This window comes from Sturnus vulgaris, chromosome 14 (assembly GCF_052056855.1).
Source record: "Sturnus vulgaris isolate bStuVul1 chromosome 14, bStuVul1.hap1, whole genome shotgun sequence".
In the NCBI taxonomy this organism is placed as follows: domain Eukaryota; kingdom Metazoa; phylum Chordata; class Aves; order Passeriformes; family Sturnidae; genus Sturnus; species Sturnus vulgaris.
In genome coordinates this window covers 6,684,992-6,700,429 of record NC_142256.1, presented here as the reverse complement: position 1 = coordinate 6,700,429, position 15,438 = coordinate 6,684,992, and the positions used below count along the sequence as shown (strand labels likewise).

The window sequence follows — 15,438 nt, the reverse complement described above, 5'->3', positions numbered from 1 at the left end:
GCAATTTTTCAACAATGCAGTCTTAAAAATCTTAAAAGTTGAAGTTATTTGGCATAAAATCCAAAGGTTTCTTTGGATATGTTTGCCAAAAGAGAGTCATAAATAAGCCATGTGTATCCACCTACCCTCAGTGAGCTGGGGTTAAGTTCATGTTGGCAGATGATTTTTTTTTTAGAGGAACAGAAGAGTGAAGGCAAATTCTGTTGCCCTCTTCAATTGCAAAAGTAGTGCATAATTACTTTTCATTTGCCATATGCATGATCTTATGGGAAAAAAAAATTAAGTGACTTGATTTGTTCATGCTATGAAGTCAATTCTGCTACAGTTCCAGTATCATTCTTAATTCAGGGCTTGTTTCTGCTCTCAGATCAGATGTGAAAGGACTCCTCGATCAAAATTTGTTTTTTTCCCCTATCTTGAGAAGTATCATTTTGAGAGATGGTTTATCTGTATTGTGACTCGAGGAGACATTTGTCACCAAGTGGTGACAAAGCAAAGCTTCCCAGGGACCAGAGGAGATTGCACAAAATCTGCTGCAGCTGAGAAAAGCCAGAAGAGGATTGAACCTGGGTCAAAACCAGGGACTCCTCAGCAAAAGTGGGGACAGAGCTGATTAAAAATCCCTTTGAGTGATCTGGTTGATGTAGTTACTGTGATTTCTGTGTTTGGGATTTCACTGAGTCAGGTGATATTCTAGTGGGGTCTGGATTTTCAATTCAAAGAGCTGATTGACTTTGGAGATGTCACTGTGAGAAAAGGAATTCCAATTCCAAACTCTGGCCAGCTGGAAGTGTTCTAACAAGAGAAGAAGGCCATAAAGTAAAGTTTCCAGGGGTAGCTAAAAATTGAGAATAGGAGAAAATAAATGTTAGTCCCAGCCAAATATCTCATTTAAACTTTCATGTAAATTTTCTCATGTGGTTTAAAAACAGAGACGACATTTTGTGAGTAACTTGTCTAAACCAAAAGGTGCCAAAAAATGTGGCTGTGACCTTTGTGAGCAGTGAACTACAGCATGAAAAACCTGGCACCACATTTGCAAACTTCCACATCCCTCCTGCAAAAAAGGAACAATGACAGTTCCCTCTTTGGTGCCACTCTGTCCTGCAGAGTTCCAGCCAGTGAGAATGGAATAAAGAATTAACTCCATGCCTCCAATGGTTCAGTGGAAGGGGAAAAAAAAAAGGGAAATAAAAGGGCTGGAAAGAAGAGTTTGGGGTTTTTTTTGGGCTTGCTGGGTCATGTGGTTGTGGTTGGCAGTTTTATAGCAAATGGAATAATTCTGTCTGTGGGCAGTGCACAGTGCAGGGGTTTCCTGTGCATTATTGGAGCTGAACTCTGGAATCAGCCTGGACTGGGGACACTCGTGGGAAAAAGAAAAAAAGAAAAAAAAAAAGTGCTGCTATTTCCAAAGTTACACTTGTCCAGCAAAGTTTTCTGGTTTGAACTTGTCTTGGTTACACATCGTGATGTGAGAGGAAGAAAATCTTTTGTTTTCTGCCTGTTTGGACACTGATCTCATTTTTCTGTGTCAGCTGGTTGTCGTTTAGCAAGGAGGAAGAACAATTTCTGCTTCCTTACTTTTTGTAGTTTTGCTAATTCCTTGGTGACAGGTGGCCCCTCCAGAAAAGCAAAAAATCCCTGTCCAAACCTCCTAAAAAAAGCCACAAAGAAAATGCCCCCAAAAACCACTCAGCAAAGCAGTAAGTTCACTTTTGTACATTTTTCAGGTATGTACTCTAGCTCTGTCTTTTTCCAAACTTGCTTGTTCTGTTTGCATCTTCTCGTGGTGAAAATTAAAACTGGAGAGGTTTCACACCCTCACAGTGCCTGCAACCAGAAGATCATGGAAATTTAGCTTTTGTTGTGTTTTCTTCCATGGTTTCACAAAAGAAATTGAACTCAAATGGAGCAAACTGTGGTATCACTACTAGTGACATTTTTCATCAGTTTGGCTCAAACCCCACAACTTTGCAAAAAAAAAAAAAGGCAAAAAAATCCCCCAGTGTGTGTTCCCTGCTGGCTTTAGGTGAGTGGCTTGGACCTGGGAGGGATTAATTAATTAGGATGAAAAAAATGGTTTACAACCAGCCCAAAGAGTGTCATTCCAGCTCTTCAATTTGCCTTTTTTACAGAGGGTGCTGCTGTGCCTCGTAGAATATTTATGTTTACATGGTCACGAGTTTAAAACATTTCCAGTGAGATTCAGGCTGGCTGAGAGGTGCAGAAGGGAAGGGAGTGATGCTCCAGAACACAGGAGCTGCTCAACACTGCACTGCTCCTGCTGGGGAAAAAAAAAAAAAACAAACCAAATGGTGAAATGTTCAGACAGGCTCAGAAAAATAAAGCCCATTTCTAACATGTTTAACTGCATTATGTTTGTTTGCTAAGCCTGGAAATGGAAAGCTACACTTTAATGGGTTGCATTGCAACCCCAGACTTTGCCAGTAAAAATGGTTTTGTTATCAGGTCATGGAAGTAATAATAATAATAATAAATTCCTGCCCCCCTGCTCTAGTTTTGCATTTCATTCTACTCTTTTGTGTTCTTTCTTCTGTGGACTTCTCCATGGGCAAAAACATTTTGTGATTTCTCTCTCCTGAGCTCATTACTTCACCTTTATTGTTTTTAGCCACTGGATTTTAGGAAGAGAAATTGTCCTTTCAGTGGATTGTTTTGCTTATTGAGCCTATAAAATAATAATTAGAAATCAGTTTCTAGAAATGTTGGTTCCTCTTCCAAAGACACACTTGCATTTTGCAAGTTTGCCAATATTGGTATAATAAAGAGCAGTGTTGGGTGGCATTTATCACAGGCTGCCTTTAAAATCTGCATCCAGCACTGCTGCTGCACAATAATCCCTGCCCTTTGTCCTGGCCCTGGGGTAGGAAATTATTAAAAGAAAACCAATTCAGGAATAATTTTTTCTCTAAATTAGCTAAAGCAAATTTCCTCCCAGAGCTAACTGTTCTGCTAAGGTTCTTTCTATGAAGTTTCTAAGTTGTTTTGGTTTATTTTTTGCCATGGAGTGAAATTTCTTTGAGTGTTAATAACCATTGCCCTCTCCCAAATATCAACCCTGGCAACCCCCCTGATGCTCTGGGCCATCATTTCTGTGGGCTCTCAGTGCATGAAGGTTCTCCTGCTTTACATCTCTGTGCAGTTATTGAGGATTTCCTGTGCTCTCTTAGCACACATTTGGGATTATTTTTAATGCCTGCATCAAAATCAAATCAGTTGCTGCTCTCTCGTTATTTCCATGCTTCGAGAACACCTTGGGAGTGAATGGGAGACCCCAAACCTCCCTGCTTCACTCTCAGAATCTCATTTGTGTTTTTGGGGAGAGCCACCTGAAGGGTTTCCACTCCTTGTTTAACTTTCGCAAGAGGAAAAGGAGTTGTGGTGATGGAGTGTTCCTATTTTTTGATGATTTTTGATGATTTTTCACATTTTAATTTAAAATATGGGTTGAAGTAGGTGGATATTTTGCATTGCATCAGAATTGTAATAAGAGGTTCATGTTTTAGGAATATTGTGTCTTCTCTTTGGAGGTACAGCTGTGCTTCAAGACTCACTTTTGCTTGTCTGCCTTGCTAAACTAATTTTACCTTTGCATGATTATATTCAATAAAATCTGGAGGGTTTCTGGGTGCACAATCCTCATTTACCTGAACCACATTCAAATAAAAAGCTTCAGTCAAAGCAAATTTGCTTTCCTGAAAGCACTGTCAGTCATTGTGTGTGTGACACTTGTCTAAATAAGCTGGGTTTTGATATGCTTGCATCTGTGAATTGGTGAGAATATTTTAAATGTTAAAATGCAGGGAGGTGGGAGGTGCACTGAATTTGTGCTCAATAAAAAATATCTTTCAGAGGAACAGATCCTTAACATTAAATACCTGTTATGTTGCTGGAAAGATCCATTATGGACTATAAAAATTTAGTCTCGAGTTTAAAAATCAGTTTGTATTTTAAACTTCTTCATCTTTTCAAAGATTTTTTTTTTTCTTTTAGGAGTAAAAAAACATTTTAAAGCATGTTTGCTCCTCAGTTGTGTAATGGAGGGGTTTTTGCTTTACAGTCAGGTGTTGTGGGCTAATGAGACTCACACATGATCCAAGTGCTTCAAAATTACCACACCTGGAATAGCAAGAGCTGGCCAAAAATAAATTTACTCGTTTTGCTATCGTGGCATTATTGTAGATTTAAGTTGGCTTTTATTTCTAAATATAAATACAGGCACCATTCAAATCGAATCTCAGCAAATTACCCCAGTCCTGAGAGCTCCATAAACGGTCCCAAAGCTGTTTAAAAATAGGTTTTTGTGGTATAATCTATTTTTACTGTGTCTGCATTTTGTCTTATGGCTTTTGTAATTAAAGGAGCAGTTAGATAATACATTTTTCTGGTGGCCTTGCATGAAAAAAAAAAAAACAGCTTTAATATGTGCAGGTTTTCCCTGACAAGGAGAGATGTCTCTGCCCATGACAGGGGCTTGGAAATAAATGATTTTTAAGGTCCCTTGCAGCCCAAACCTGAGTTTTATGAGCTTTCAGAGGAATTCTCCTTACAAGCAGGATGGAGGAGAAGGGGACAGAAAAGGAACTAAAGAGGTTTCAGCCTCCAGCCTGCTCAGCCTGGGATTCTCCAGGATTTTAGATGGACACCACAATGCAGGAGTGGAGAGGCTCTGGACACACCTGAGGAGCCCTGGCTGGGCAGACAGAAAGGCAGAAATTCAGGAATTCTGTGCATTTGCATAATTGCTTTCACCTCTCTTGGTGTGTTCCCCTTCTCTGAAACAAGTGCTGGAGATTGATTTGTTGTCTTTAAAATTGATTTTCTGGTCTGGGTGTGCAGGAGATTGTTCAGTGTTGTCCTAGAGCATGGAAAGTGTTTATAAATGTTTGGTGACACACACACAGAAATGGGATGGTGAGCTCTGGGCTCCGTGTCTGTGGCTGCTGCTTTCTCTAATCCTGTTAAAATTTGCCATTTAATGGATTCTTATTTCCCAGCACAAGAGTTTTTCCTGAACAAATGAAAATGTGCCATCAAATGGCAAAGCCATGTGCACCTTCTGCTAAATGTCCTTCAGGAAGTTACTGTGCTGTGTAATTGTAATTAATCACCTCTGAGTTTGTTGTTCATCTAAAGCATTTAATTACTTACCCAGGCTAAGGAGAGTTCTGTACCCCTTGCTTTTATTAGTGTGCTTCAGAGTGCATTTCAGTGCAGTGGGAAAAGTTCTCCCTATAAAATTTCCGAATATTTTTCAAGTTCCAGCATTTTTAAAAATCGGCCCTGATTTTACTTGAGTCATCAAATTGCCCTAATATCCAAAAATAGGGAATTGGACATTTCTGTGCCTTTTGAAGTAAAAACCCACAGTCCACAAATGGTGATGGGAGTTCCTGGAAACACTGAGGATTTTTCTGCAGCCTCGTGGCATTTGCAGGTTGTACCAGAGAACATCTGAGCTTGTGCCAGACAGATGCAGAACTGTGCCAGCTGCTCCAGACCTTGAAATTGAGTGTTGTATTGAATTCTAAATTTCCCTATTTATTTCTATTTATTTCTTTCAAGTTGTTTGTGTCTGTTTGATCACAGGGCCCTGCAGTCCTGACCCAGAACAGCTCTGGGGTCACACACTGTGTTTGTTGTGGAGCTTCTTTCTCTCAGACTTGATTTGGCACAGCTGCCTCAGAACCTCCTAAAAACCCTTGGAAACCCAACAGCCTTTTTGGATGTCCTGTGTTGTGAAGTAGATTTTTTTTTTTTAGGAATAAAACAAAGCTTTTCTGAGAAGCAGGGAATTCTGGACAGTAAGTATCCAAAAGATTTCTCCAGGAGGAGGCTGCCAAGGTCAGCGAGGAGCATTTTGTGTGAGTTGGAAGTCACTCACCGTTCTGACTTTATTTATTTTTTAATTCACACTGAATGTGAAAACTGTTCTGTTTTAATGAGTGATGTCCTGCTAGATGGGAAGGTCTCCATTCCCAGAGATTGATAGCTGAGTTTTGGCTACATCTTTATGCAGTAGCTGAAGTTAGAGAAACTTTCTTTACATGCAGAAAAAGGAAATTCATGCATTCATTTACCAACTACATGAGGAGTAATGAACGATATGCAAGGCTAACTTAATTTGCATTTGGCCATTTGAATTTCCTTTGTCAGTGCTGACACTGTTATCATGCAATTATTGTGAAACACTTCTATTTGAAAAATTTTCTCCCACAGTACTGTTTACCGAGGTAAAGCACATGGGCTTTAATATTTTAATATATATACATAATGAATGGAAAGGAAAGAGATGAAAATCGCTGTTGCAGTGTATGACTTGGGAGGGGATTAATTGAAGTGACATTAGGTGCAAATGTTATTTTGTAGATAGGGAGGATTTCTGTTCCATCCTGTTCTGGGCACACGGTGCAGAATTGAGTCCCCCAACCTCAGCACACAGACACTGGCCCAGAGCTCTTAATTGTGGCTGTCAGCTGTAAGAACTTAATTAGTTTCCTTCCTGCAAAGGCAATGTTTGCTCTGTGGGTTGTGATGTAAGAGAGCAAACCATGAAACTTCTCATTTTCTTGTTGCATTAGCAGGAGAAAAATAAGATTCTGTGTTCAACCCACCCAAAATAACAATGCTCAGTTACAGAGCACTGATTCCATCTTAGTTAAGCCGTTCTGGAGAGGCCAGAATTTCAGCTGCCTGAAGGGATTTTATTTTTCCTGATTTTTTTTTTTTTTTTTTTAGTTGAATAACCTGTGAGAAGGGTGAGGACACCAGGTGTAGAATGGACAATTCCACCTGCATTCTGTGCTTGCACTTCTGCTTTATGGTGCTCGTTGGAGCTGTGCTACCCAACAACAGAGTTTGGACTTTGGGGTTTATTACAAGTGGAAAGTGTTACCAATTGTGGGGCATGGATTTTGTAACCTCACCTCGTCCTCAGCCACGTTGCTTTTGTGCTTCTAGGAATTTGGGGGAAGATCATTTCAGGGAGGTGTTCTGTGTATTGGCAGGCTGTTGGCTGGTTTTACTTTGTGATTTTTTGCATCTTTCTACAAAGCATCCCTGGCCATTTATTCACCATCTCTTGGGCTGGGCATGGCAGTGCCCTTGGCCAGGGAGCCCTCCCTGTGTGCTGCAGGATTCCAGAGCTCTGCTGGCACCTGCTCCATCATCCCTTCAAACCCAATTTCCTCTGGGTATCTCCACTGCACTCCTGAAACTGCAGCACGGGTGGTTCATGTAATTATTGCACAGGGTTGCCTGCACACAGTGTAGCTGACATTTGTAAGGTGTGTGTAGTTCCAAAGTTGCTCTCCCACCCTGGGCACTGTCCAAGCTGCCCCACTGGGGGATGTGTGCACTGCTGGCTCCTTCACTTCCAGTGCTGGGACACCTTAAAGGCTTCTGCAGTTCGGGTTCAGTTATTTTTAATGATCACTAAAACCAGACGTGAGATATTGATGATGTACATTAATAATAATCCTCATAGTCCTGTATTTTGAACTTCAAATCCTACAATTGCTTTAATTCTGTAAAAACCAGGCAGCAGCCTTAAAAAAGTTGCTTTTATTTGGCCATCCCCAAAAGACACTGCAGGGGTGAAGCTTTGGTGTGGTTTGTTGTGTGTCAGGAGGAGATCTCTGCATGTTGCACTCCTCATTTCTCTTGTGGAGGAAAAGTTGATATAATAGGTTTTGATATAAGATTTTGTAAGAACATTATCACTAATACATCTATTAGTGTGTGCATTAGCTCATCTCCTATAGCCTCTTATGGAAGTATATAATGTCATAATATTGTTATTTAAAACCTATATACACACTGTACAGTGCCTTCCAGATGGAGCTCTAAAAATAACAAAGATATTAGAGTTCTTCCTTAGATCTACATTATATTCACTTCTCATTTTCTCTGGGATTTCTGTATTTTTTTTTTCTTTCATTTTTTGTTGCATTGGGTATTTCTTCTGTTGGTGAAGAAGATTCTATTTAAATAATTATAAGGCGAGTATATAAAATTTTACAAGGCTGTCTATGTGTCTGTAATTCCATGAATATATTACTGGAGTGGAATGTCAGCCTTCCTGCATTTTTCCCTACAAATTTAAATTACAAATTAAAATAGACATACCACATTGAAATAGGGAAAATGTTCAGTCATTGTGAGGATGATTTTTTTTTTTTTTTTCATTTTAAAGGGAGCACATTTCTAAAATAACATAATGGGGGAAAAAAGCCATTATTGGCAATATTCCCTCAGGAAAGAGAGAAATAATTCAGCTTGGAGGGCCACAGTGTTTTCTGTGCTGTGATCAGGTTCCATTGTCAGCTCAGCTGGCTTGAAGCTCTGGAAGAATTATGTCCAAAACAAAATTATTGGGTGGAGGACCCAAAAGGTCCTTGTGACTTCATAGAGCAGAATTTGAGTCTTGAGAACAGCAACAAATTCCATCATTGCTGGGGGCTGATTAAAATCCAGCAAGATGTTGAATCAACAGTTTGGAAATGAATTAATTATTTCCTTACCAAAAAAAAAAAACAAAAACAAAACAAGACAAACCACCCGAAAGAAAACCTACCAAAAAATGAAACCAGAATGAGAAAAATCACCTAGGTCTGATAATTCACTCCTGAAAAAATACTTTCTCATCCCTGTCACACATTCCAAAGATGACTCACAATCTCCTTACTTGTAAAATCTGTTCATTACAAGATGGTTTTGACAAAACCTTATTTTATTTTTAAATCAACTTCAGCAGAGTGTAAACCTTAAAGGGAGATTTACTCGAAGTTTCTTTTTTTTTTTTTTTTTTTCCTCCTAATGGATAACCACTCAGAAGGAAGCTGGAATTGTGTTTATGGAGTCTTCTGGATATTTCCTTTCTGTTGAAATAATAAGAGACATTATTACTAAGGAATGTACATTTCAAAAAGAGATTTCACTGAAGGCAATCCTGATTTTGTTTTAAGGGAGTGGCAGCTGATGAGTTTAGTGAACAGATATTCAATCCATTTCTGAGTTGTCCTTAAAACTTCATGGGAAAACCTCTGAAAATGTGTTGTTAAAGAACCAGAAAGTTCTGTAGCACCGAGGGGGGGAATTTTGGGAGGTGCATGAACCTTTACAGAGCAGGTTTATTTAGCACTTGCCTGGGATTTTATTTGTGCTGAAACCTTTTTTTTGGTAGGGCAGGAGGTGAAAGGATGGAACATCCCAGGACCAAGCAGAGCACAAAGAGGAATGAGAGGAAATTGCTGGCCAAGGTCTGCACACCCTGGAATTCCATGGAATTGTGTCAGTGGCAGAGAAGCAGAAAAGCCCCTGGGTTTTTTGAGTCCCTGTGGCCATGCAGGGCTGGCCTTGTCCTCTGAGTTCCCACATTGTGCAAAGACCCCAGCATTTAAATCCCATAATAATAATAATAATAATAATAATAATAATAATAATAATAATAATAATAATAATAACAATAATAATAACAATAATAATAACACTAAAGATAAAATATAATAAATCTATAATTAAATATAAATATTTTATATAGTAAATATGAATATATATATAATTCCATTATATAATTTGTATACTTATTTTTAAATATATAAATAAAATTACTAAATAAGAATAATAATAATAAATTTTCTCTTGCCATGAGTGTGAGAGCTCTGTGCAGATCTGAGGGAAAACCATCCTGCAAGGCTCCAGTCCACCCTGGTCTCCCAGGGTTCCTGTTTGTCCTCCAGGAGAGCAGAAAAGCTGTGGGATTTTGCTTTGCTGGCATTTCCCAGGAATATTTCATGTTCAGGGAGCTCTCAGAAATGTTCTGTGGCACCAGAGCTTCACATGATATCAGGATTTTTTCTGAATTATCACTGATGGTTTTCCACACACAGCTCATTGCTTGCCATCCTTCACACCTGCCCTGTTATTCCCTTTTTTTTTTTTTTTTTTTTTTTTTTCTTGGACACAATGAGCTGTTGTAAATCAAAGCAAGACTTAACATTAAACAAATTATTATAGGGCAGAGGAGGTGAGGAATAAAATATAAAAGCACCTCGTGTTTCTTAAGCAATTGTTCTTTTTGAAACCCCTTTGAGCTCCACAATTGCTGTGCTGAGTTCTCTGGTTTGCTGCCCAGTGCCTGATTTTTGGAGCACATTTTGCCCTCCAGATGTCAGTAGAAACATCTTCCAGACAATTTTCAATTCCTGTGTGTTCTAGAATCCCTGGCTTAGAAAAACCTGTTGACATTTTCAGGCAAGCAAAGGTTTAAGCTGTTTAAAATCTCTATAACTGGAGGTAAAATTGAATTTTAAAGAGAAATAATTTTGAAAGCAACCCACAACCCAAACAAAACAACAACAAACCCACCCAAACCCAATCTTTATTTAGGACCTTCAGCTGCTGGAAGTGTCCCTGTAGTCATGAATAGTTGGTAGCAAACTCAAGAGGAGATAGAACAGGACAAAAATCGTTCCAATTTTAATTTGTCTGTTAATTTTTCCCAAGCACATCTGCCATGCCCTGCAGTTTCTTTGCAGTTCGTGTGCATTGAAGAACAAAGAGACCAAATCCATGCTTGCATATTCATGTCTTGGTTTCAAAGTGGCTCATGGAAAAATGGAGAAATTCTCCTCAAACTGCCAAGAGATCAAAATACGTCAGAAATGAGATAAGGATCACTGAAATATCAATCTGAGAGAAAAGTTCCTGCACAATATTGATAATAAGGCAATGTTTCTCTGAGAATGACATGGACAGAAGTGTAAGAGAGCCTGTGGATTTTAATTGCACGTTGTCATCTTTAAACACAATGGCTGCAACTTTGGATTGCTGAGGACTTTTTAAAAATTAATTTCTAAAGGAACCTATTGAGGAGAGAGGGTAGAGTACATTTGAAAATTATTGTTTGGACAGTTTGTGTTTTCTAGCCATAAAATAACTTTTGTAGGCTTTAGGACGACAGGATTTCAATGTGGCAGAGCTTGTTGTAAATGAAAAGAGGAGCTCTAAGAATGTTTTTAATTTCTTTTTAATTTTTATTTTTTACTTCTAAGGATTAAGGAGGAATATAGTAGAATGAATTTCTAATTAGACTTGCTCAGACAATAACTGTGCAATACTTTCAGACCTGTTTTATTTAGATCTGTTTACTTTTTTGTTAAATTTACACACATTACCAGGCTCTGATGTTCTGAGGAGTGTCCTGAACCCAGTTGGGAGCTGGGATCTGCTCCAGTGAAGTATTCAATGCTCCATTATTCCATTTATAAAATATGAAGATGTATTCCTTCCTAAAACATCTTTTCCTACTTGTAAGTGAACAAAAGGCAGTTTAATCTCAACAGAAGCCTTGAACACAAGAAAGAAAACAAATTGCTGCTCCAACTATTAACAGGTTGTATTTAATATGGAAACAAGGAACACTTGTAGGAATGTTTAGAAGCAAACTCAATTATTTAATTGCAAAAGCAGCGGCAAATAGGGACCAAATGTGAACAGAAGTTCTGTTTAAAAAAAAAAAAAATCTTTTATCTAGAAATGCAATTAACAGCTGGTGTTCTGTAGAGATTTTATCAGGGATTGAAATGCAGAGAGGGCTCTGGTTTCTTGTACTAACAATGGGCTCAGCAGTGTTTTATTGATGAGGGTGGGACAGTGATGTGACCTGGAGTGACAGGAGGCAGGAACAGCAGCACTGGGTGCTGAGAGCCCAGGAAATGTTCTCAGGTGAGGGCAGCATCACCTGGAGAGGCAGCACTGGGTACTCTGAGCCAGGAAATGTTCTCAGGTGAGGGCAGCATCACCTGGAGAGGCTGCACTGGGTGCTGAGAGCCAGGAAATGTTCTCAGGTGAGGGCAGCATCACCTGGAGAGGCAGCACTGGGTACTCAGAGCCAGGAAATGTTCTCAGGTGAGGGCAGCATCACCTGGACAGGATGAGCACGGGTGAATCTCCCTGCTCTGAGCTGGGTGAGCCTCAGGGCCAGGCACAAGCCACACCTGCAGCTGGGCTGTGTTGAGGGAGAAGCTTTTTTTGGAAAGGTTTTGGGTTTTTCTGCAGTGCAGGAGAGCAAGAGGCTGCAATTCTCCCTCCTCCTTTCTGTGTAAATATTAATCAGTGAGGAGCAGGTTCACAACTCAGCAATTGCACAAAGACTCCCCCATCGCATTTTTTGTTTCAAGTGCAGTTTGGAAACTCTGGCCAAAAGCAGCTCCACCTCTCCTGTGTTATTTTGCTGGTTTTTTTTTCTGAGATCCTGACCCACAAATGAGTGCAGGCAAAGGACAGGAGTCCCAGGAGCCAAAGGCAGAGCTCCAGCTCAGCACAGGAGATTTCTGCCTCTGCCTCTGCAGTCCTTGCACTTGTTCTGCATCACCCATTCCACCAAGAACACGTTCACACTGCTGCAAACTGAAAGATAAACGTGGTTTTATTACTTCCAAATTATCTTTTTTGTTGTTTCCTAAAAATCTTTCTGCTATTATGATTTTAGATGAATTTTTAACCAGACTTTTCTTACAGATTTGAATATCTTTATAATGAATATAATTCAAGTGTAATTCCTGTTCCCCAGTATTTTTTTCCTTTATTTAAAACATGATATAAAATACAGAAGCAATGGAAAATATTATGTTTTTGGGACTGTATAGCTTTTTGATTTCCACTTTGAACTCCTTTTTACTCTACATGGATAACTCGGAGAAATCACAGACTGTTCTGAGTTGGAAGGGACCTACAGGGATCAGCAAATCCAGGTGTTAAGTGAATGGCCCGTGCAGGGATTGACCCCTCACCTTGGGTGGTTTTAGCACCTGGCTCTGACCAGCTGAGCTCACCTCTATTTAGACATAAATATAAATTCAGTTATTTGTTAAATGTCTGTTTTAGAAAGGGCTTCACCTCGAACACTTGGCATGAAAAGGTTGCATTTGTGGGGTTTTTTTTAAGAAGAAATCTCTCCCAAAGGCTCAGTGTTGCTCTCAGTTAAGTGTAAATACTCTGGGCTCTGCCTTTGGAGGATTACTCGATATGAATTTACTGTAATGATGGGCTAATTAGTTAAAGTTCACTGAGTTTAGCTAAACACACAGTGTTTGATTTAGAGAGATAAATCTGTGCTCTGTCAACCTTTTCAGACATAATCCTCCTCCCAACATTGTGTGACAGGTACTCAGGCCTGGGGCTGTGCTGCAGAGCAGCTCAGCTCTTCACTCTTGAATAATTCTTCATCTCGAGGAGCAGAATTCCCAAGTGCCAGATGGGGAGTGGGGAGCACCAAAGGAAACCTTTCCAAACCTTTCCTTTCTTTCTTCTCATGCAGCAGGAAATGGTTTGGAGGTGTGGCTGTAACTCACATTGCTGTGCTTTGGGGTTCTGGTTGCTGTAAACTCTCTCTTTGCCCTCTATATTCTGAAATATCTCTATTTTTAAATAGTTATAAATAAGACTCTGCAAGCATTTTTAACGTTTTGCATTTTCAGGATATTATACAACTCCAAAAGCTAATTTCAGAAATGCCTTCCCAAGTGAGGTATTTGCACTTTACCAGACCTCATTTAGCTAATCTGTGGCATCTCTGGGTGTTATTTTACTGGGAGCAAAACGAGGAGTCGTGTCTGTTGTAGTTCCATGCAGAAAGATGTGTTTAAATCAATCATTTACTGGAGACTGGCAGTGGGGAGATAAAAGTGAGTGAAGCAGGGTGATGGTCCTGAGGTTCCTGTGCTGATGGCTGAGCAGGGGCACTGGATCAAAGCACTTTTGTGGAGAGAGCATCAAAGCCTCCAGCAGCAAAACCCTTTTTTCTCTCAGCTGCTGGAGCAGCCTGACCCTGGAAGAAGTTGCTCCGTGGCCAGAGATGAGAGCAATTGTTTAAAAATAAAAAAACAAAACCAAACCCAAACAATAAAAAGACCCACAAATGTCATCTTGTACACAGAATTTTCTGACAATTCATTGTAGAAATCCTGCCGTTTTTACCAAGTGAATCAGGTGGAAGGGACTCCTGGGAAGGAGAAAATGACAATGGCTGGACTCTGGTTTGCAATGAAAATTAACTGAACTGAGCAGCTTGTACAAACTGAAAGCCTTGCCCTTAAATGTTGGATGGAGCTAAAAGCACGTGAGGGTTGAAGTGATGTCAGCCCAGGCTGTGGCTTTGGGAAACTTTTCCCAGTTCGTGTCCCAGGGCCACCAGGTGGAACCACCAACCCTCCCTTCCTGCCAGGAAAAGCCTCACCCGGCTCAAAAACTCCTTTAAAAGAGCTGGAAGTCAAGAGTTTTTGTATTATTTTTTTCATCTGTCTATGAGGGAAGAAATAAATTGCTGCCTGCTTGGCTGAAATTGTTTTTTTACTAAAATAGGCAATACAATCTTTCCTATATGACCACTGGGATTATGTGTGCTGGCAGTAATGCAGCCTTTGCAGCTTTCTCACCCCAAAGTTTTGGGGTGTGTGTCCCAATTCCTGCCTAAAATCTCCTTTCATAGCATATAATCAATTCTCCAAAAATTAAGCCGGGCTTTGCTATAAATTTCATTCTTTGTAGGTTTATGAATGAGTAGTGTCAGTGAAGGAGAGCCCTAGAAATACATATTTTAGACTCACATTTCGTATTTATAGACTTTAATTCTCTTCTTAGCAAAAGAATAAATGGCTTTTCATTAGGGAAAACATGAATTCCAAACGATGGCTGTGAGTGAGGGATAAGGTTTCTTGTTCTTTTCTAATTTACTATATTTTCTTGCATTGTCCCGTGTTGAACACGAGTCTTTTCATGCAATAATTAATGTGTCAGTGCTGCCACAAGGCCGTGCTCACTCCAGCTGCAAAGGCCTGCACGTGGGGATGTGTTGTGAAATGATGCAACAGCACTAAAAATAATTGCACCTTGAAATTGGGAACATGCAGGAATGGAAACAGTTTGTCATTGTGTTTTTTCTTTTCTTCATTGGCAGCAACGATTGTAGTAACAGATAAGGAGAAAAAAGAACTTTTATGGTGAGAATAGTTCCCTATGTCTTATTTTCTCTTTTTTATTTTTTTCTTTTTTCCTGTCTTTGGTGTAGCAAAGGGGAAACTTTTCATCTGGGGACCCTCAGAATGCAGCTGCAGACAGCAGGGGGAAGAGTTTGGTCAAATTTTGCCACTCTACCAAACATGTATAGAACAAAACAAAAAAAATTTACATTCCCAATGACAAATCCAAGCTGAAAGTTGGCCTTGCCTGTTGTCATTCATTGCCATTCATATTTAGGAAGCAGACTGCTGTGATAATTGATTTGATGGTCCAGCTTGAGTGGAAGCACTTCTGGGCATAGCAGGCCTCAGAGATGCCAAAAAAGAAGAAAAGGTGGGAATGAAATAATGCACTACTTTCTCCTCAGAGGCATGTGGCCCAGTTTTTGAGAACAGA

The 15,438-nt window shown here is 39.7% G+C and overlaps 1 protein-coding gene across 3 annotated transcripts in view; it reads left to right on the top strand.

Moving 5' to 3' along the window:
• DIAPH2 (diaphanous related formin 2) overlaps positions 1-15,438 on the top strand; it is a 166,297-nt gene that overhangs the window by 113,928 nt on the left and 36,931 nt on the right. The window lies entirely within an intron of this gene.